General features: G+C 43.1%; 5 non-coding genes across 5 annotated transcripts; all 5 read right to left on the bottom strand.

Moving 5' to 3' along the window:
- Window positions 1–1128: 1128 nt before the first annotated feature.
- On the bottom strand, window positions 1129–1314 carry LOC141179761 (U2 spliceosomal RNA). Its single transcript, XR_012255735.1, has one exon. It is a non-coding gene; the product is annotated as a U2 spliceosomal RNA (small nuclear RNA).
- A 6390-nt stretch (window positions 1315–7704) lies between these two features.
- LOC141179879 (U2 spliceosomal RNA) lies at window positions 7705–7896 on the bottom strand. The gene has a single exon (XR_012255822.1). It is a non-coding gene; the product is annotated as a U2 spliceosomal RNA (small nuclear RNA).
- A 1284-nt stretch (window positions 7897–9180) lies between these two features.
- LOC141179795 (U2 spliceosomal RNA) lies at window positions 9181–9370 on the bottom strand. Its single transcript, XR_012255762.1, has one exon. It is a non-coding gene; the product is annotated as a U2 spliceosomal RNA (small nuclear RNA).
- Window positions 9371–15539: 6169 nt separating this feature from the next.
- LOC141179887 (U2 spliceosomal RNA) lies at window positions 15540–15729 on the bottom strand. Its single transcript, XR_012255828.1, has one exon. It is a non-coding gene; the product is annotated as a U2 spliceosomal RNA (small nuclear RNA).
- Window positions 15730–21897: 6168 nt separating this feature from the next.
- On the bottom strand, window positions 21898–22088 carry LOC141180232 (U2 spliceosomal RNA). Its single transcript, XR_012255997.1, has one exon. It is a non-coding gene; the product is annotated as a U2 spliceosomal RNA (small nuclear RNA).
- Window positions 22089–22994: the final 906 nt, after the last annotated feature.

Below are 22994 nucleotides of genomic sequence, written 5' to 3'. Positions count from 1 at the left end.
CAAAAGGCCGAGAAGCGATAACCAGAATTGGTTTCGAACTGCGGTGCCACCCAAGGATCCTGAAAAGTCCATTTGTGGAGATGAGCTCCTGGACTCCCGTTAAGAAGACATGTTGTCAACCTCTAGATCCCTTACATGCCTGCACTTTTCGGCTTGCTGCTGCTGCAATCCACGCGTTTTAGATCTGCATAACTCCACCTCTTTAAACACAGCACCCTCACCCCCTGCTGTTCCCACCCGCCTCAACACCGTTGGAAGGGAGGAGAACCAATTAAGGCGGGGGGTGGGGTGGAACGAGCAGCTGTCTACCCTTAGCAGGAGGGCTGCTGATTACTTACCTCTCCTGCTGCTGCTGGCTGTCCAGCAGCAGACTGAAGGTGGCTGCTGCTGTGCGCAGGTATATAAAGGCTCAGAGCCTATTATGACACGCGCAGCCAGCGTTCCATTGCCACATTCCATCTACTGCAGGCAGGATACCTGGCTGGCTGAATGTCACTGAGAAGCTCACAGAGACCGCCATAAGCAACAGTTTAACAGAATGCCACAGACTAATCAACCAAACTTTTTGGGTTGGGTTCTCTTTTATAGTCTGCAGGCATTAAATGAAAGAAGTCAGTGTTCCAGCAGAGGGAGACAACGTTTCAGAAAAGGCATTGTAGCAAACCAAAAAAGAAATTTTAAGCGCAGCAGAGTAACCAGCGCACATACCTGTTAGCTCAGGTGAGTTTAAAAGGCTGCTGTTGATAACAAGGGCATTTGCTAAATAGATGGTGTGTGTGCAACAATATACTGAAAGGTCAATTATATTGTGCAGCTTATCTCACCACCTGTAGTTATTTAGGTGAAAGCTCCAAAATGCTTGCCTAATATGTCTGTTTATCCAAAAGGAAGTAAAGAGGGAGAGCTAGATAGATAGCATTGCATTACATTACATGGCAATGCAATGCACAGTTGCTGAAGTTGAACCAAAATGAGCTTGTCATCTGGCTTCTGCAACTTTGAACATGAAAAATCCAATGAGGAGAAGAAAAGCAAAGCCAAAGAGTCCATCCCAAAATCCGACAAACAAGCAAAATGAACAAAAAACATTGAATTCAATTCTTTCTGATTTTAGAAACTGCATTAAAGAAGGGGTGCACCGGTCCTGGAGATACTGCAATACCAGGTCAATGCGTGGAGTGGACAGAGCAAGCTCTTTTTCCATCTCCCTGTTCTAAAAATCCATTTAATATATGGTCCCCAGATAGGGGACGTATCAGATATTAAACTGATAAGAACAGATTTTTTTAATTTGGCTATCCCCTGCAGAGGGATAAAAACCGTTTATTTAAAATTTAACAAATTACAGAAATAAAACCATTACATCCACATTACACTTTCGGGACTTCAAAGAAAAATAAAAATTCCATCACAGCAAATTTTACAAGACTTCAAATATTCCATAGGTTAAAAAGCCATTTGCCTGCCAACGTTACATTCTTTTTCCTGTCCAATAAATAGTATATGTACATTTCACTTTTACAAAAGGCTAAAACATCATCTACTGGTAACATTTCAAGTTTAAAAACAGCAATATTTCTAGCATTCCAGAGCGCTATCTTGGCACAATTCACTATCTTCCACGCCATTATTTTTTGGTCCATTGTTGGGCATTCCAGAAGACCATATAACACTGATGCAAAATTAAAGTCCTTGAGGTCCACCATTTTCTCCAGCAGGGGGATTAATCTTCTCCAGAACTCTTTAGCAAAAGCACAAGTCCATAAAAGATGCTTCACTGTCTCTTCTTCTTGACAACCTTCTCTTGGGCAGATGGCAGACCTCACAAAACCTCTTCTGTACTGGAATGCCCGGCAAGGAAGACAGTGGTGTGCGCAGCTCCAAGACATGTCTTTCTGTACATTAAAAAGATAAGGGGCGTTAATCATTTTCCATATGTGTACAGTTTTGTCATCATCATAACGTTCAATATCACACAACGTCACATCAGTACTAATTTGTTTGAGTAGTGTCTTGCTGTTACATAGATCCCCTGTCTGTTTCTTATTCAAATTAAAATCAAGAATAATTTTCTTTAAAATCTCATAATGTGCAGGTAGGTTAAAAGCATAAGGAAAGGATAAAACCGTTTCAAACCAACCAAACCTTCTCATGAGAAAACCAGTGTTAAAACGCATAAAATAGGAAAGGTAATTATCTTTAAAAAGGGTTTTAAAACAGAAACAGAAAAAATGTATTAAAAGAAACTTATCTAAAACAGGGAAATCTTTCCCACCTTTAACCTTTGGCTTTGTCACAATTTCTCTTTTGAGTTTCTCCATTTTTGAGCCCCAAAAAAAGGTAAAACATACTTTTGTAATTCGTTTCAACAAATTTGTAGGAGGGGGGAACACCAAACTAAGATATAACAGGATAGGTAATATCACCATTTTTACAATCAGAACTTTACCTTCCATTGACAGCTTTCTCATATTCCACATGCAGATTTTCTGATTAATTTTCTGTGCTGCCGCATCCCAGCTATTAAAACCATTATTAGATTCATTAAAAGAAACACCTAAAATAGTAATGGAATCTGTAACTGCAATTGGTACATCATGTAAACTCATCCCCCCGACATTTAAAATATTACATTTAGTAAGATTAATTTTAAAACCGGAAACTGTACAAAAAGACTGAATTTGGCTTATCGTTTTTTGTATTGAAGGTACATCACATCCAAACACTGCTACATCATCCATATAGCTTACAACTTTAACTTGTAGACCGTTCCCTCCGGGTAAGGGTACTCCACATATTTGCTTATCCCGGCGTATTGTACATAAAAGGGGTTCTATAGCACATATAAAAAGCAGGGGGGACAAAGGGCAACCCTGCTTCACCCCTGATTTTAAAACTACCTCTTTTGTTTTAAAACCATTAACTAAAATCTTACTCGTACAATCATTATAAAAAGCTTTAAGAGACAATAAAAACCCACCCGGAATGCCCATTTTTTCTAAAACTTTAAAAAGATAAAAATGAGACACGCGGTCAAAAGCTTTCTCAAAATCCACCGCTAGGATTGACATCTTTGTCTTTCTGGTTTTTACATCTTCAATACAATCTTTCACCAGGTTTAAACTGTCCCAGATACTACGCCCAGGTACCCCGCATACCTGATTTGCATGAATTACTTTATGTATCACCTTTTTCAACCGATTTGCACAGATCTTAGCCATAATTTTGTAATCACTATTTAAAAGAGTTATCGGCCTCCAGTTTTTAAGATCCGTTTTGTCACCTTTTTTGTATAGTAGTGATACCTCACCTTTCTTCCATGAGTTGAGTAAAACCTTATTATTAAAAACTTCGGAAAACAAATTAAACAAATCATCTTTTAAAATATCATAAAAACTTATATAAAACTCTATGGGGATACCATCAGGGCCCGGCACTTTACCATTTTTAAAACTCTTCATGGTTTCTAAAATCTCTTCCTCACATAGAGGTTGGGATAAAAAACTTTGGGCATCAGCATCTAGGGTGGACTTGATCTCCCCCAGGAAAGTGTGTATTAAATCATGGTCTATAGTTTTTACATTAAAAAGATCATTAAAATAGACATTTACCTTATCCAATATAACGTTGATATTATTATCTCCATCTATGTTATCAATTATTGTTTTCGCCTGTTTGTTTTTCTTAAAAAAATACCTGGAACAAGTCTCATCCTCTTCTACGTGTTTTACCTTTGAACGAAAAATCAGTTCTTTTCCTTTTTGTTCCAACCACTTTGAAATTTCTCCTTTAAGACTCAATATATCATTACCTACATCCAGACCATTGTCTTTGAATTTGTACAATGTCTGTAACCTGATATTAAGAAAATTATAGATCTCAAACTTTTCTTTAGCTTTTTGTATGCTTTTCTTTATAAAGAAATCTTTAATGTTTATTTTCATTCTATCCCACCAGGAGCTAAAAGAAATATTGGGGTTTTTCCTTTTTCTACACTTTACATAAAACTCAATAAAATCCGATAAAATTTGTGGATCTTTTAAAAGGGACACATTCAATTTCCAAGATTTCTTACCACATTTCTTCTTTCCATTAATCCTCACTCTAAAAGATAAAACCTTGTGATCTGAGAGAATATTAGTTAAAACTTCACATTTCACTGGCAGTATTTTTTCTGAACCTAAAACAAAATCTATCCTGGAGCTACATGTAGAATTGCTCCAGGTGAAACCAGCGTCTATAGGGCTATCCTTGTTACATTCTTTATACACATCAGTTAATTTACAATCATTTATAATATTGCTTAACATTCCAGACGTTTTGTCATAATTTCTACTCACGGAACCGGAGCGTCGGCTTTCGCCTTTTAAAATACAATTAAAATCACCTGCCAGGATAAAAGGTTCAGAAATGTTAATAAATAAAGGTAAAATTTCCAGCATATCAGCCCTTTCATTTTTATCAGGTGACCCATAAAAATTTAAAAACTGCCATCTTGTCCCATCAATAAAAGCCTTAACTAAAAGAATACGACCCGGTAAAATATCTTGGATAAAATCAATAGACACATTTCCCTTAAAAAGTATAGCTACCCCGGCTGATCCGGTTGCATTTGATCCAGACCAGACCGATGGACCATGTTTCCACTCTTCCTTATATTTTTTGTAAGAAATCTTATGAGGGATATGACATTCTTGTAAAAAGAAAACAGAAGCTGTAAAACAGGTTAAAAAATGTAAAACAGTAGCTCTTCTGGTCTTGGATCCTATGCCTCTCACATTGAGGGAAACACCACTAATGTCAGCCATCATAACAAATGGTTAGGAAGAAACAAAAACTGGACTTTACCTATCCGATGGACGGATCAGACCACTTGGACTTTCACCAACGCCCTCTTCTGAATCCACCGTTATCAAAGAGTCTTCATCATCGGAGAAGGAACATTCACTTAAATTAAGACCCGACGCTACTGGGGTGTAGCTCGGAAGGATATTGAGAGAAAGGTTACACTGGGTCTCCATAGGCTGACCATTTAGGTCCTCGTCAGGTGGGTCTCCGAGAGGCTCCGCACTCCCCTGCTGACCCGCAGAGGGTCGTACCACAGGGGCAGGCTGCGCACATGGCGGAGCCTCAGAGTCCCCGGAGGCAGCCAGGTTCGGGGCCCCACCTGGGGCAGCAGAGCCCCGGGACCTCGGGATTCCAGAGTCTACACCCCCGTGAGGGGATGTATCCATCTCCTCCCTATTAGCCACCTCCACGGAACCATTATTTTTCTTATTATGAGACCTCACCAAATGCCACGTACCGCCCTCGCTCTCGTGAGACCCAGTGGGAATTTTGGGCTCGGTGTCAGCCTTTTGGCGCTCTTTTTTGGCCTTACCGACCGCCCCTTTATGATCTTTCTCAGCCTTCCTTTTAGCCTCCTTATGGTCTTTCAGCCAGCTCCTGGGCTCCTGTGAGTTACCTGTCATTGACTCGGAGGGATTGTTACTAGTCGAAGCGCCCTTATCACCTCCCGAGGCTCCAGGTTGTTGTTCCTCCTCCTGAGGGGTGGTCTGATTGGCCCGTCCATTCCCGGATGTCTTGGACTTCTCCTTTTGTTTTTGTTCATCCTCTCTGAACCTGTGAGGGCAAGAAAAATAGAAATGACCAGGTGTCCGACAAAAAGAGCATTTTTTTTCATTTGGGCACTCCTTTGTGTCATGTTCAGTACTGGCACAATTTCTACAAGTGGCACCACAACTATCCTTAGAGTGCCCATAGAGACCACAATACCTACAGAAAAGTGGCATTCCTGAGAAAAAAAAATCCCCATTAGTTTGCCCTATTTTAAATCGAGCTGGAGGAAGTCTCACACCTCCAGGGAATTTAGGGTCTCTTTCACATTTTACTAAAAACTTCCATTTTGAGGTCCAGATGTTAAACTCATTCAACACTTTCCCAATCAATTTCACACTTTTAAAATAAACTGACAAAAAGGAAATAACCTCTGGTGCTGTTATGAAGGGTGAGAAGATTTTCACAACCACCATCTTTACCTCATCCAGGACGTGCTCGATGATCTGAATCCCTTTTAGACCAGGGCTATTTTCTACCGACTTAACTCTGGACAAAACATCTTTGAAAATACCTTCGCCAGTAAAGGTTACATCATAATCTCCACGTCGAGGATAATCCTGGATAGAAAGGATTTCGTTGGTTCTGACGTGGAGCAGTTTCTCAAGCACGTCCTGGACTACATATCCCAGATTCCGCATATCGGAACCACCAGCCGTAAAGCGGACCCTTATGGTGTTCTTAAGCCTTGCATATTGAGGCACGAGGTTGGGGTCAACCTCCATGGTATGGCGCAACAAAATGCAAATTGCAACCGCCTGCAATCTGCGCCTTCAGAGCTTTGAGATAAAGCACCTGAAGGCTGGGGGATCGCTGCCCGTTACCCTAGGACTAATCCCTCTCCCTAATAGCAGCAGGCAGGTGAAGCCCACCGAAGTGGACGATCCTGCCAGGCCAAGGAGAGGGGTACCTGAGTGCCCTTCAACTGAAACCTCCTGGTGTGAAGCACTTGGTCTCAGCCAAAAGGCCGAGAAGCGATAACCAGAATTGGTTTCGAACTACGGAGCCACCCAAGGATCCTGAAAAGTCCATTTGTGGAGATGAGCTCCTGGACTCCCGTTAAGAAGACATGTTGTCAACCTCTAGATCCCTTACATGCCTGCACTTTTCGGCTTGCTGCTGCTGCAATCCACGCGTTTTAGATCTGCATAACTCCACCTCTTTAAACACAGCACCCTCACCCCCTGCTGTTCCCACCCGCCTCAACACCGTTGGAAGGGAGGAGAACCAATTAAGGCGGGGGGTGGGGTGGAACGAGCAGCTGTCTACCCTTAGCAGGAGGGCTGCTGATTACTTACCTCTCCTGCTGCTGCTGGCTGTCCAGCAGCAGACTGAAGGTGGCTGTTGCTGTGCGCAGGTATATAAAGGCTCAGAGCCTATTATGACACGCGCAGCCAGCGTTCCATTGCCACATTCCATCTACTGCAGGCAGGATACCTGGCTGGCTGAATGTCACTGAGAAGCTCACAGAGACCGCCATAAGCAACAGTTTAACAGAATGCCACAGACTAATCAACCAAACTTTTTGGGTTGGGTTCTCTTTTATGGTCTGCAGGCATTAAATGAAAGAAGTCAGTGTTTCAGCAGAGGGAGACAACGTTTCAGAAAAGGCATTGTAGCAAACCAAAAAAGAAATTTTAAGCGCAGCAGAGTAACCAGCGCACATACCTGTTAGCTCAGGTGAGTTTAAAAGGCTGCTGTTGATAACAAGGGCATTTGCTAAATAGATGGTGTGTGTGTAACAATATACTGAAAGGTCAATTATATTGTGCAGCTTATCTCACCACCTGTAGTTATTTAGGTGAAAGCTCCAAAATGCTTGCCTAATATGTCTGTTTATCCAAAAGGAAGTAAAGAGGGAGAGCTAGATAGATAGCATTGCATTACATTACATGGCAATGCAATGCACAGTTGCTGAAGTTGAACCAAAATGAGCTTGTCATCTGGCTTCTGCAACTTTGAACATGAAAAATCCAATGAGGAGAATAAAAGCAAAGCCAAAGAGTCCATCCCAAAATCCGACAAACAAGCAAAATGAACAAAAGACATTGAATTCAATTCTTTCTGATTTTAGAAACTGCATTAAAGAAGGGGTGCACCGGTCCTGGAGATACTGCAATACCAGGTCAATGCCTGGAGTGGACAGAGCAAGCTCTTTTTCCATCTCCCTGTTCTAAAAATCCATTTAATATATGGTCCCCAGATAGGGGACGTATCAGATATTAAACTGATAAGAACAGATTTTTTTTTTTTTTAATTTGGCTATCCCCTCACAGGGATAAAACCAGTTTTATTTAAAAATTACACAGATGTACAGAAATAAAAGCAACATTTTACATCATTACAAATTTTTATACATTGTCTCGAAACATACGAGACTTAAAAACATAAATTATTCAAATAGGATAAAAATTTGCATATATTCAAATTAATAAAATGTTACAAAAATTCAAAATGTGTTCCATACATTGACATCCCATTTTAGGGAGATATTTGGATTATTTTTTTTATCTAATAAAAAATATACATGCATTTCACTTAAACAAAAACTAAAAACATCATTTAAAGACAATTCATCATGATTAAAAATTAAAATATTTCGGGCTTTCCAGAGAGCTATTTTGGCGCAATTTATTGTCTTCCATGCCATAATTTTTTGGTCTTTTGTTGGGCATTCCATAAGTCCATAAAGTATTGTGGCGTAGTTAAAGTCTTTGAGGTCTGCCACTTTTTCCATCAGAGGGAGCAATTTTCTCCAGAACGCTTTTGCAAAAGGACAAGTCCATAGTAGATGTTTCACTGATTCCTCCTCTTGACATCCGCTTCTTGGGCAAATGGCAGACCTCACGAGTCCTCTTCTATGTTGGAATGCCCGGCACGGAAGACATTGGTGTGCGCAGCTCCAAGCCAAATCTTTCTGTATATTAAAAAGATATTTTGCATTAATGACTTTCCATATATTCAATATTTGTTCATCATCATAGCGCTCAATGTTACATAACTCTTCATTTTTACAAAGACTTTTAATTAATTTCTTACTATTTTGTAGATCTCCCACTTCTTTATCCCCTAAATTAAAATGAATCACTATTTTTTCTAAAATTAAAGAAATTTTAAGCGCAGCAGAGTAACCAGCGCACATACCTGTTAGCTCAGGTGAGTTTAAAAGGCTGCTGTTGATAACAAGGGCATTTGCTAAATAGATGGTGTGTGTGCAACAATATACTGAAAGGTCAATTATATTGTGCAGCTTATCTCACCACCTGTAGTTATTTAGGTGAAAGCTCCAAAATGCTTGCCTAATATGTCTGTTTATCCAAAAGGAAGTAAAGAGGGAGAGCTAGATAGATAGCATTGCATTACATTACATGGCAATGCAATGCACAGTTGCTGAAGTTGAACCAAAATGAGCTTGTCATCTGGCTTCTGCAACTTTGAACATGAAAAATCCAATGAGGAGAAGAAAAGCAAAGCCAAAGAGTCCATCCCAAAATCCGACAAACAAGCAAAATGAACAAAAGACATTGAATTCAATTCTTTCTGATTTTAGAAACTGCATTAAAGAAGGGGTGCACCGGTCCTGGAGATACTGCAATACCAGGTCAATGCGTGGAGTGGACAGAGCAAGCTCTTTTTCCATCTCCCTGTTCTAAAAATCCATTTAATATATGGTCCCCAGATAGGGGACGTATCAGATATTAAACTGATAAGAACAGATCAGGTTTCAACATATTTTATTAAGTGCGTAAAAGATGGTTTACAATCAAAAACAACAACACAAACAGTACATTATTAAAACACAGAATTCCACCCGTAAAAACCCCATATACGATTAGCATCCCTCCTCCCAATACATTTGACATCCCTTAAGTAATAAATATACATCAGGCTAAAAGCAATTTTAAGACAATCCTTCACAGAAATAGCATCACGTTTAAAAAGTAAAATATTGCGTGCCTTCCAAAGGGCGTCTTTAAAACAGTTAATCATACACCAACATATACAATACTGTTGAGGGGTCGGACATTTAAAAAGGCCATATAAAACATATTCATGGTTAAAATCTCTTAAACCGCAAGTCCATTTTAAAAGAATCCCAACTTTGTGCCAAAGTTCCTGTGCAAATGAGCAATTCCACATAAGGTGCAAGGTGGTTTCGTCATTAACACATGAGTCTCTGGGGCATTTGGCTCTGGCCACCAGGCCTCTCCTGTGTTGAAACTCTCTGGTGGGGAGGCACTGGTGGACCACCATCCATGCGATGTCCTTATGTCCATTTGCTAAGAATTTCCCGAAGACATTCTTCCAAACTTGCTTCGATCTCTCTTCTGAGAAATTTACTATGGGGGTCACATCTTCATTCCTCCTCAGAAAAGATAAAAGCTTCTTGCAGTCTTTAAAAATGTCCATATTAAAATCACCAAGGCTATAAAATCGAACAGTCTTTTCTAAGATTGCTTGGTGTTTGGGGGGGCATAGTAAAACAGGGGAATTCAACGACAACTTAAACCATCTTTTAAAAATCATCCCACAGGTATATTTTAAAAAATAACTTAGCGCACTATTACCATTAAAATGTTTGAAACAAAAGCAGAAATAATTTAAATACAAATAAATATGTAAGTCGGGGACATCCCTTCTGCCGTTCATTTTATTCTTCCTCATTATTTCTCGCCTTAATTTTTCCATTTTGGAGTTCCATAAAAACATAAAGATCATCCTAGTCATTTTTTTAATTAAAACATCAGAGGGGGGGTACACCATAGCTATATACAGTATGAGGGGTAACAACACTGATTTTATAATTAAAATTTTCCCCTCCATTGTTAGGGACCTCAAACCCCAAAATGATATTTTCTTTGACATTTTTTCTATGACATTCTCCCAGCTTTGAGTTCCCACATTCTCCTCGTTAAAAACAACTCCAAGAATTTTTACATTGTCTCGTTTTATAGTGAGCTGCGGGAGTTGGGCGGTGTCCCAGGATCCCAAAGTCAGACATTCAGATTTATTTAAATTAAGTTTAAAACCGGATGCCTGGGAAAAAAAATCAATGCGCAACACCGCCCTCCGGAGGGAAGCAGGGTCCACGCACACAACCGTCACGTCATCCATGTAGCCAAAGACTCTCACATCACTGCCACCTCCGCCAGGAACAGGAACCCCTCTAATCACTTTGTCTTTCCTTATTGCGCTCAGCAGGGGCTCCATGGCGCAGATGAACAGGATGGGCGACAAGGGGCATCCCTGCTTCACTCTGGACTCAAGGGGAACTCCATCTGTTAAAAAGCCATTAAGAGAAATTTGACTAAAACAATTTTTATATAAAATCTTAATACATTTTAAAAGCATATTAGGGATACCCATTCTTTTTAAAACTCTAAAAAGAAATCTATGAGAGACTCTATCGAAAGCTTTTTCAAAATCTAGGGCTAAAAGAGCTACATTTTGACCCCGGTCTCTGGAATACCAAATTACATCCCTTAATACGTTTAAAACCTCTGAAATACTTCTGCCTGGTACACTACAAACCTGCTCAGGCCGGATTAGTTTGGCAATGACACTCCTGAGCCGGTCTGCAACCACCTTAGCAAGTACCTTGTAATCAACATTTAGGAGAGTTATGGGTCTCCAATTCGCTAGAGTACTGCGGTCACCTTTTTTATATATCAAAGACACCACTCCTCTCCTCCACGAAAAAGGCAACTGTTCACAAATAAAAACTTCCTTAAAAAGCATAAAAAGGTCCTCTTTTAAAATGTCCCAAAAAGTAAGGTAAAATTCTACAGGTAGTCCGTCACACCCAGGTGCTTTACCCTTAGAGAAACTTTTAAAAACATAAAATAATTCCTCTAAAACAATATCGCGTTCTAAAAACTCCTGGTCTGTAAAATTTAACTTAAAATCGAAATCATTAAGAGCATCAGATAAAAAGGACTCATCTATACACTTTTTACTAAAAAGATGCTTATAAAAGTTAAAAGTAGCATTCAACATTCCCTGCATAGATGTTTCACCCTCTAGATTTGTGATCACTTCTCTTTTATCCATGACTTTTTTGAAGAAGAAGCGAGAGCACTTCTCCCCCTCCTCCAAGTGCTGCACTCTAGAGTTAAAAATAATCTCTTTCCCCTTTGTGTCTATGCAGTTCTGGATTTCAGCTTTTAGGCCAGCAATATCATCTCCCACCTCCACCCCTAGCTCTTTGAATTTAAAAAGTGTTTGCAGTTTGGTGTTAAGATCACTAAAACATCTTTTTTTCTCTCTAGCTTTACGTCTCCCTGCTTTTACAAAAAACATTCTGACTTTTTTTTTCAAATTTTCCCACCAGGTTACCATAGGGGCATCAGAAGGTTTTTGTCGCCGCCAGGCTTGATAGGCTTTACCAAAGTCTTGTCGAATCAGAGGATCCTCCAGCAGGTATGTACTTAGACGCCAGAGGCCCCTGTTGACCCTCTGTTCATCCCGGTATTCTAGATGCACCTCCAAGCCCTTATGGTCAGAAAATATATTTGATGTTAAAACACATTTTACAGGGTTAAAATCATCTGATAGGAAAATAAAATCGATCCTGGAAGACACCCCTCTTCCGGACCACGTATAACCAGGGTCCGTCGGCAGAAGTGACCTCCACGCATCGCATAATTTAAAATCAGTTATAAAATCTTTCAATAGATGACATGATTTATCCTATTTGCGTAAAGGGTCACCCCCCGCTCGTTGTTCACTAGCACAAAGACAATTAAAATCACCCCCTACGATCAGGGGAGATGACCCAGTACAGTACAATGGCAATATCCCAAATAAATTAATTCTCTCTTGCTTGTCAGGGGGAGCATAAATATTCATTACACGTAGGGTAAAACCATTAAATTTAAAATGCACTAAAACCACTCTGCCTGGTACTATTTCTGTGACAGCATTTATAGTAATACTTCTCCCACGACAGAGGAAGCCCACCCCCGCTGACTTGTTGTCATTGGAGCCAGACCAGATGGAGGGCCCCAGTCTCCAATCTGTCTTGATGTCATTATAATTTAGTGCATGTTGTATCCCGCATTCCTGTAATAAACAAATGTCAAAGTCAGCGGTTTCTAAATACTTGAATAGAGCATCCCTACGAACTGGGCTCTTTAATGACCTCACATTCAGTGAGACAAGTCTTAATGTGGGCATTCATAGGTCAGGGTGGTGGATCTTCCATGAGGACACCTGACTCAAAGCCCTGTATGTCAAATTGCTCCAGGACATCCGGGCTAGAGGACCCAAACGACTCGATATTCTGTGAGCCGGCGGTTGCCCCCTTGTAGGTCACGGTTCCCAGCCACATTCCAGGAGACGCTGGGGCTTCGACATTCCGTCTCTTTTTCGGGGCAGACTCCACTAGGTCACTGGTGCAGTCCTCCTCTTCCTCCACCTCCTCCAGGGGGGGAGACTGGTCCATCAGGATAAGATCACCAACACAGATTTCCTGATGTTCGCCACCTAGAAGCAAAGCCCCCTCATCTGGCTGGCTAATCGCCCTGGAAGATCCTGAGGCCATCGCTGCATGGTCCCCTGTAGCCAACCGCACAGGGGCACCACCCTCCAGCCCAACAGGATCGATATCGGGAACCATCGATACGGAGGATACCCTCCCAGAAGGAGGACCCCCCCGCTCCGGTCCATGCGAGGTCCGCCCCTCGTTAAGGGACTTCGATGCAGGTGCCGCCCCAGAGGGGCCTCCGGCTCCCTGCTCCATCCCAGCCTTCTCGCCCTTCGAAACGCCCTCCGACGCCGGCCCGCCAGTGAAGACCGGCGGGCGCATCGGCTCAGCTGCAGAAGATGCAGCTTCTGCGTAGGTCCTGGTCCTGGTCCTATTGGGGCATCCTCGGAACATGTGCCCCGCCCCACCGCAGAGATTACATTTCCTCCCAGCGGGACAGTCCTTCATTAGATATCCGTAACAGCTGCAATTATTGCAGCGGTCTACTTTCCTGCCCGTGCAGGACGTTTGGGTATGACCCATTTGTCCACAGTTCCTGCAACATACTGGCATTCCAGGATAAAATAAGTAGCCTCTGCTCTTACCGATTACGAAGGTTGAGGGAGGGTGTAGCATTCCTCCCACTCCACTAAGGTCCCTCTTTAGACGGGCCATATACCTTCTCTTGCCGCACCAGAAGCCTACCGCGTTCTTCACAGTACCCAGGTATCTCAGATCATCACAATAACGGGTAAGGTAGGTCGAGATGTCTGCAGCTTCCACAAAGGGGTTCGGGAAATGCACCACGATGGGGATCTCGTCATAAGCATACAAGAGACAAAAGGTTAGTCCATCCAATTCATCTAAGTAGTTTTTCTCGTTTACCTTTTGTATGAGTTGCTGACAGCATCCCTGGCTCTTGAAGGTGATGGTGTAAGTCCTCTTGTACTCGTTGTCCTGGAAGCAGAATATGTCTTCCCGCCGAAACTCCAGAACTCCAAGCAGAATCCTATGGCAGATGTAGTCCAAATTCTTCTCCATCCTCGATGCTGCTCCAACTTCAATCCTCACGGTGTTCCGCATCCGGGCATCACCCGATGAATATGTGAGCGTTGCCGGCATCCTTCACTCAGGAACGCACCGACTCTTCTCTCTGAAAGGCGCAAGCCTTCATGGGATCCCTTCCCGTTGCTCCCGGACTAATCCTTCCTCCCAATAGCAGCAGGGGGGTTAAGTCCCTCCGAAGAGGAACGATCCCCCCAGGCCGAGAGAAAGGGTACCAAGAGCACCTCACAGGCAAGACCACACAGGTAAACCTGATAGATCGTGCCAAAAGGCCGAGAAGCGATAACCAGAATTGGTTTCGAACTACGGAGCCACCCAAGGATCCTGAAAAGTCCATTTGTGGAGATGAGCTCCTGGACTCCCGTTAAGAAGACATGTTGTCAACCTCTAGATCCCTTACATGCCTGCACTTTTCGGCTTGCTGCTGCTGCAATCCACGCGTTTTAGATCTGCATAACTCCACCTCTTTAAACACAGCACCCTCACCCCCTGCTGTTCCCACCCGCCTCAACACCGTTGGAAGGGAGGAGAACCAATTAAGGCGGGGGGTGGGGTGGAACGAGCAGCTGTCTACCCTTAGCAGGAGGGCTGCTGATTACTTACCTCTCCTGCTGCTGCTGGCTGTCCAGCAGCAGACTGAAGGTGGCTGCTGCTGTGCGCAGGTATATAAAGGCTCAGAGCCTATTATGACACGCGCAGCCAGCGTTCCATTGCCACATTCCATCTACTGCAGGCAGGATACCTGGCTGGCTGAATGTCACTGAGAAGCTCACAGAGACCGCCATAAGCAACAGTTTAACAGAATGCCACAGACTAATCAACCAAACTTTTTGGGTTGGGTTCTCTTTTATAGTCTGCAGGCATTAAATGAAAGAAGTCAGTGTTCCAGCAGAGGGAGACAACGTTTCAGAAAAGGCATTGTAGCAAACCAAAAAAGAAATTTTAAGCGTAGCAGAGTAACCAGCGCACATACCTGTTAGCTCAGGTGAGTTTAAAAGGCTGCTGTTGATAACAAGGGCATTTGCTAAATAGATGGTGTGTGTGCAACAATATACTGAAAGGTCAATTATATTGTGCAGCTTATCTCACCACCTGTAGTTATTTAGGTGAAAGCTCCAAAATGCTTGCCTAATATGTCTGTTTATCCAAAAGGAAGTAAAGAGGGAGAGCTAGATAGATAGCATTGCATTACATTACATGGCAATGCAATGCACAGTTGCTGAAGTTGAACCAAAATGAGCTTGTCATCTGGCTTCTGCAACTTTGAACATGAAAAATCCAATGAGGAGAAGAAAAGCAAAGCCAAAGAGTCCATCCCAAAATCCGACAAACAAGCAAAATGAACAAAAAACATTGAATTCAATTCTTTCTGATTTTAGAAACTGCATTAAAGAAGGGGTGCACCGTTTCTGGAGATACTGCAATACCAGGTCAATGCGTGGAGTGGACAGAGCAAGCTCTTTTTTCATCTCCCTGTTCTAAAAATCCATTTAATATATGGTCCCCAGATAGGGGACGTATCAGATATTAAACTGATAAGAACAGATCAGGTTTCAACATATTTTATTAAGTGCGTAAAAGATGGTTTACAATCAAAAACAACAACACAAACAGTACATTATTAAAACACAGAATTCCACCCATAAAAACCCCATATACGATTAGCATCCCTCCTCCCAATACATTTGACATCCCTTAAGTAATAAATATACATCTGGCTAAAAGCAATTTTAAGACAATCCTTCACAGAAATAGCATCACGTTTAAAAAGTAAAATATTGCGTGCCTTCCAAAGGGCGTCTTTAAAACAGTTAATCATACACCAACATATACAATACTGTTGAGGGGTCGGACATTTAAAAAGGCCATATAAAACATATTCATGGCTAAAATCTCTTAAACCGCAAGTCCATTTTAAAAGAATCCCAACTTTGTGCCAAAGTTCCTGTGCAAATGGGCAATTCCACATAAGGTGCAAGGTGGTTTCGTCATTAACACATGAGTCTCTGGGGCATTTGGCTCTGGCCACCAGGCCTCTCCTGTGTTGAAACTCTCTGGTGGGGAGGCACTGGTGGACCACCATCCATGCGATGTCCTTATGTCCATTTGCTAAGAATTTCCCGAAGACATTCTTCCAAACTTGCTTCGATCTCTCTTCTGAGAAATTTACTATGGGGGTCACATCTTCATTCCTCCTCAGAAAAGATAAAAGCTTCTTGCGGTCTTTAAAAATGTCCATATTAAAATCACCAAGGCTATAAAATCGAACAGTCTTTTCTAAGATTGCTTGGTGTTTGGGGGGGCATAGTAAAACAGGGGAATTCAACGACAACTTAAACCATCTTTTAAAAATCATCCCACAAGTATATTTTAAAAAATAACTTAGCGCACTATTACCATTAAAATGTTTGAAACAAAAGCAGAAATAATTTAAATACAAATAAATATGTAAGTCGGGGACATCCCTTCTGCCGTTCATTTTATTCTTCCTCATTATTTCTCGCCTTAATTTTTCCATTTTGGAGTTCCATAAAAACATAAAGATCATCCTAGTCATTTTTTTAATTAAAACATCAGAGGGGGGGTACACCATAGCTATATACAGTATGAGGGGTAACAACACTGATTTTATAATTAAAATTTTCCCCTCCATTGTTAGGGACCTCAAACCCCAAAATGATATTTTCTTTGACATTTTTTCTATGACATTCTCCCAGCTTTGAGTTCCCACATTCTCCTCGTTAAAAACAACTCCAAGAATTTTTACATTGTCTCGTTTTATAGTGAGCTGCGGGAGTTGGGCGGTGTCCCAGGATCCCAAAGTCAGACATTCAGATTTATTTAAATTAAGTTTAAAACCGGATGCCTGGGAAAAAAAATCAATGCGCAACACCGCCCTCCGGAGGGAAGCAGGGTCCACGCACACAACCGTCACGTCATCCATGTAGCCAAAGACTCTCACATCACTGCCACCTCCGCCTGGAACAGGAACCCCTCTAATCACTTTGTCTTTCCTTATTGCGCTCAGCAGGGGCTCCATGGCGCAGATGAACAGGATGGGCGACAAGGGGCATCCCTGCTTCACTCCGGACTCAAGGGGAACTCCATCTGTTAAAAAGCCATTAAGAGAAATTTGACTAAAACAATTTTTATATAAAATCTTAATACAATTTAAAAGCATATTAGGGATACCCATTCTTTTTAAAACTCTAAAAAGAAATCTATGAGAGACTCTATCGAAAGCTTTTTCAAAATCTAGGGCTAAAAGAGCTACATTTTGACCCCGGTCTCTGGAATACCAAATTACATCCCTTAATACGTTTAAAACCTCTGAAATACTTCTGCCTGGTACACTACAAACCTGCTCAGGCTGGATTAGTTTGGCAATGACACTCCTGAGCCGGTCTGCAACCACCTTAGCAAGTACCTTGTAATCAACATTTAGGAGAGTTATGGGTCTCCAATTCGCTAGAGTACTGCGGTCACCTTTTTTATATATCAAAGACACCACTCCTCTCCTCCACGAAAATGGCAACTGTTCACAAATAAAAACTTCTTTAAAAAGCATAAAAAGGTCCTCTTTTAAAATGTCCCAAAAAGTAAGGTAAAATTCTACAGGTAGTCCGTCACACCCAGGTGCTTTACCCTTAGAGAAACTTTTAAAAACATAAAATAATTCCTCTAAAACAATATCGCGTTCTAAAAACTCCTGGTCTGTAAAATTTAACTTAAAATCGAGATCATTAAGAGCATCAGATAAAAAGGACTCATCTATACACTTTTTACTAAAAAGATGCTTATAAAAGTTAAAAGTAGCATTCAACATTCCCTGCATAGATGTTTCACCCTCTAGATTTGTGATCACTTCTCTTTTATCCATGACTTTTTTGAAGAAGAAGCGAGAGCACTTCTCCCCCTCCTCCAAGTGCTGCACTCTAGAGTTAAAAATAATCTCTTTCCCCTTTGTGTCTATGCAGTTCTGGATTTCAGCTTTTAGGCCAGCAATATCATCTCCCACCTCCACCCCTAGCTCTTTGAATTTAAAAAGTGTTTGTAGTTTGGTGTTAAGATCACTAAAACATCTTTTTTTCTCTCTAGCTTTACGTCTCCCTGCTTTTATAAAAAACATTCTGACTTTTTTTTTCAAATTTTCCCACCAGGTTACCATAGGGGCATCAGAAGGTTTTTGTCGCCGCCAGGCTTGATAGGCTTTACCAAAGTCTTGTCGAATCAGAGGGTCCTCCAGCAAGTAAGTACTTAGACGCCAGAGGCCCCTGTTGACCCTCTGTTCATCCCGGTATTCTAGATGCACCTCCAAGCCCTTATGGTCAGAAAATATATTTGATGTTAAAACACATTTTACAGGGTTAAAATCATCTGATAGGAAAATAAAATCGATCCTGGAGGACACCCCTCTTCCGGACCACGTATAACCAGGGTCCGTCGGCAGAAGTGACCTCCACGCATCGCATAATTTAAAATCAGTTATAAAATCTTTCAATAGATGACATGACTTATCCAATTTGCGTAAAGGGTCACCCCTGCTCGTTGTTCACTAGCACAAAGACAATTAAAATCACCCCCTACGATCAGGGGAGATGACCCAGTACAGTACAATGGCAATATCCCAAATAAATTAATTCTCTCTTGCTTATCAGGGGGAGCATAAATATTCATTACACGTAGGGTAAAACCATTAAATTTAAAATGCACTAAAACCACTCTGCCTGGTACTATTTCTGTGATAGCATTTATAGTAATATTTCTCCCATGACAGAGGAAGCCCACCCCCGCTGACTTGTTGTCATTGGAGCCAGACCAGATGGAGGGCCCCAGTCTCCAATCTGTCTTGATATCATTATAATTTAGTGCATGTTGTATCCCGCATTCCTGTAATAAACATATGTCAAAGTCAGTGGTTTCTAAATACTTGAATAGAGCAGCCCTACGAACTGGGCTCTTTAATGACCTCACATTCAGTGAGACAAGTCTTAATGTGGGCATTCATAGGTCAGGGTGGTGGATCTTCCATGAGGACACCTGACTCAAAGCCCTGTATATCAAATTTCTCCAGGACATCCGGGCTAGAGGACCCAAACGACTCGATATTCTGTGAGCCGGCGGTTGCCCCCTCGTAGGTCACGGTTCCCAGCCACATTCCAGGAGACGCTGGGGCTTCGACATTCCGTCTCTTTTTCGGGGCAGACTCCACTAGGTCACTGGTGCAGTCCTCCTCTTCCTCCACCTCCTCCAGGGGGGGAGACTGGTCCATCAGGACAAGGTCAGCAACACAGATTTCCTGATGTTCGCCACCTAGAAGCAAAGCCCCCTCATCTGGCTGGCTAATCGCCCTGGAAGATCCTGAGGCCATCGCTGCGTGGTCCCCTGTAGCCAACCGCACAGGGGCACCACCCTCCAGCTCAACAGGATCGGTATCGGGAACCATCGATACGGAGGATACCCTCCCAGAAGGAGGACCCCCCCGCTCCGGTCCATGCGAGGTCCGCCCATCGTTAAGGGACTTCGATGCAGGTGCCGCCCCAGAGGGGCCTCCGGCTCCCTGCTCCATCCCAGCCTTCTCGCCCTTCGAACCGCCCTCCGACGCCGGCCTGCCAGTGAAGACCGGTGGGCGCATCGGCTCAGCTTCAGAAGATGCAGCTTCTGCGTAGGTCCTGGTCCTGGTCCTGTTGGGGCATCCTCGGAACATGTGCCCCGCCTCACCGCAGAGATTACATTTCCTCCCAGCGGGACAGTCCTTCATTAAATGTCCGTAACAGCTGCAATTATTGCAGCGGTCTACTTTCCTGCCCGTGCAGGACGTTTGGGTATGACCCATTTGTCCACAGTTCCTGCAACATACTGGCATTCCAGGATAAAATAAGTAGCCTCTGCTCTTACCGATTACGAAGGTTGAGGGAGGGTGTAGCATTCCTCCCACTCCACTAAGGTCCCTCTTTAGACGATCCATATACCTTCTCTTGCCGCACCAGAAGCCTACCGCGTTCTTCACAGTACCCAGGTATCTCAGATCATCACAATAGCGGGTAAGGTAGGTCGAGATGTCTGCAGCTTCCACAAAGGGGTTCGGGAAATGCACCACGATGGGGATCTCGTCATAAGCATACAAGAGACAAAAGGTTAGTCCATCCAATTCATCTAAGTAGTTTTTCTCGTTTACCTTTTGTACGAGTTGCTGACAGCATCCCTGTCTCTTGAAGGTGATGGTGTATGTCCCCTTGTACTCGTTGTCCTGGAAGCAGAATATGTCTTCCCGCCGAAACTCCAGAACTCCAAGAAGAATCCTATGGCAGATGTAGTCCAAATTCTTCTCCATCCTCGATGCTGCTCCAACTTCAATCCTCACGGTGTTCCGCATCCGGGCATCACCCGATGAATATGTGAGCGTTGCCGGCATCCTTCACTCAGGAACGTACCGACTCTTCTCTCTGAAAGGCGCAAGCCTTCATGGGATCCCTTCCCGTTGCTCCCGGACTAATCCTTCCTCCCAATAGCAGCAGGGGGGTTAAGTCCCTCCGAAGAGGAACGATCCCCCCAGGCCGAGAGAAAGGGTACCAAGAGCACCTCACAGGCAAGACCACACAGGTAAACCTGATAGATCGTGCCAAAAGGCCGAGAAGCGATAACCAGAATTGGTTTCGAACTACGGAGCCACCCAAGGATCCTGAAAAGTCCATTTGTGGAGATGAGCTCCTGGACTCCCGTTAAGAAGACATGTTGTCAACCTCTAGATCCCTTACATGCCTGCACTTTTCGGCTTGCTGCTGCTGCAATCCACGTGTTTTAGATCTGCATAACTCCAACTCTTTAAACACAGCACCCTCACCCCCTGCTGTTCCCACCCGCCTCAACACCGTTGGAAGGGAGGAGAACCAATTAAGGCGGGGGGTGGGGTGGAACGAGCAGCTGTCTACCCTTAGCAGGAGGGCTGCTGATTACTTACCTCTCCTGCTGCTGCTGGCTGTCCAGCAGCAGACTGAAGGTGGCTGCTGCTGTGCGCAGGTATATAAAGGCTCAGAGCCTATTATGACACGCGCAGCCAGCGTTCCATTGCCACATTCCATCTACTGCAGGCAGGATACCTGGCTGGCTGAATGTCACTGAGAAGCTCACAGAGACCGCCATAAGCAACAGTTTAACAGAATGCCACAGACTAATCAACCAAACTTTTTGGGTTGGGTTCTCTTTTATAGTCTGCAGGCATTAAATGAAAGAAGTCAGTGTTCCAGCAGAGGGAGACAACGTTTCAGAAAAGGCATTGTAGCAAACCAAAAAAGAAATTTTAAGCGCAGCAGAGTAACCAGCGCACATACCTGTTAGCTCAGGTGAGTTTAAAAGGCTGCTGTTGATAACAAGGGCATTTGCTAAATAGATGGTGTGTGTGCAACAATATACTGAAAGGTCAATTATATTGTGCAGCTTATCTCACCACCTGTAGTTATTTAGGTGAAAGCTCCAAAATGCTTGCCTAATATGTCTGTTTATCCAAAAGGAAGTAAAGAGGGAGAGCTAGATAGATAGCATTGCATTACATTACATGGCAATGCAATGCACAGTTGCTGAAGTTGAACCAAAATGAGCTTGTCATCTGGCTTCTGCAACTTTGAACATGAAAAATCCAATGAGGAGAAGAAAAGCAAAGCCAAAGAGTCCATCCCAAAATCCGACAAACAAGCAAAATGAACAAAAAACATTGAATTCAATTCTTTCTGATTTTAGAAACTGCATTAAAGAAGGGGTGCACCGGTCCTGGAGATACTGCAATACCAGGTCAATGCGTGGAGTGGACAGAGCAAGCTCTTTTTCCATCTCCCTGTTCTAAAAATCCATTTAATATATGGTCCCCAGATAGGGGACGTATCAGATATTAAACTGATAAGAACAGATACTACACTTGATCTTAGCCAAAAGGCCGAGAAGCGATAACCAGAATTGGTTTCGAACTACGGAGCCACCCAAGGATCCTGAAAAGTCCATTTGTGGAGATGAGCTCCTGGACTCCCGTTAAGAAGACATGTTGTCAACCTCTAGATCCCTTACATGCCTGCACTTTTCGGCTTGCTGCTGCTGCAATCCACGCGTTTTAGATCTGCATAACTCCACATCTTTAAACACAGCACCCTCACCCCCTGCTGTTCCCACCCGCCTCAACACCGCTGGAAGGGAGGAGAACCAATTAAGGCGGGGGGTGGGGTGGAACGAGCAGCTGTCTACCCTTAGCAGGAGGGCTGCTGATTACTTACCTCTCCTGCTGCTGCTGGCTGTCCAGCAGCAGACTGAAGGTGGCTGCTGCTGTGCGCAGGTATATAAAGGCTCAGAGCCTATTATGACACGCGCAGCCAGCGTTCCATTGCCACATTCCATCTACTGCAGGCAGGATACCTGGCTGGCTGAATGTCACTGAGAAGTAGTGTTGAGCCACCCCCGTAGTGTTCGAGTTCGGTTCGGTTCGTCGAACACCCGTGTGTTCGCCGAACTGTTCGTCGAACTGTTCGTCGAACACCTTCGAACACCGTTAAAACCAATGGCAGGCAAACAAAAACACATAGAAACACATAGAAAACACCTTCAAAGGTGTCCAAAAGCTGACAAACTGCTCAGAAGACATAACTAACACATGGAAAAGTGACAAGTACATATAGTCATGCGAAAATAAAAGAGGTGGAGGAGTAAAAGGAGGGGGAGACACAGATATAGGCATGTCATGCCCTTCTAAAATCCAAAAAGTGAGAAGCCGACACGGCCAGTCCGCTCCTGCCCGTGCCACCTCCGTGTCGCCGGGTTTGTGCCAGAGCCGCGGTGAACCCTGACGGCCAGCCCCCCTCTCCCA

The sequence above is a fragment of the Phyllobates terribilis genome, unplaced genomic scaffold, assembly GCF_046119375.1.
Source record: "Phyllobates terribilis strain yellow unplaced genomic scaffold, ASM4611937v1 Scaffold_30__1_contigs__length_15301838, whole genome shotgun sequence".
Lineage (NCBI taxonomy): Eukaryota > Metazoa > Chordata > Amphibia > Anura > Dendrobatidae > Phyllobates > Phyllobates terribilis.
The sequence above is the reverse complement of the archived record's forward strand: the minus strand, read 5'-3'. Positions and strand labels throughout refer to the sequence as shown.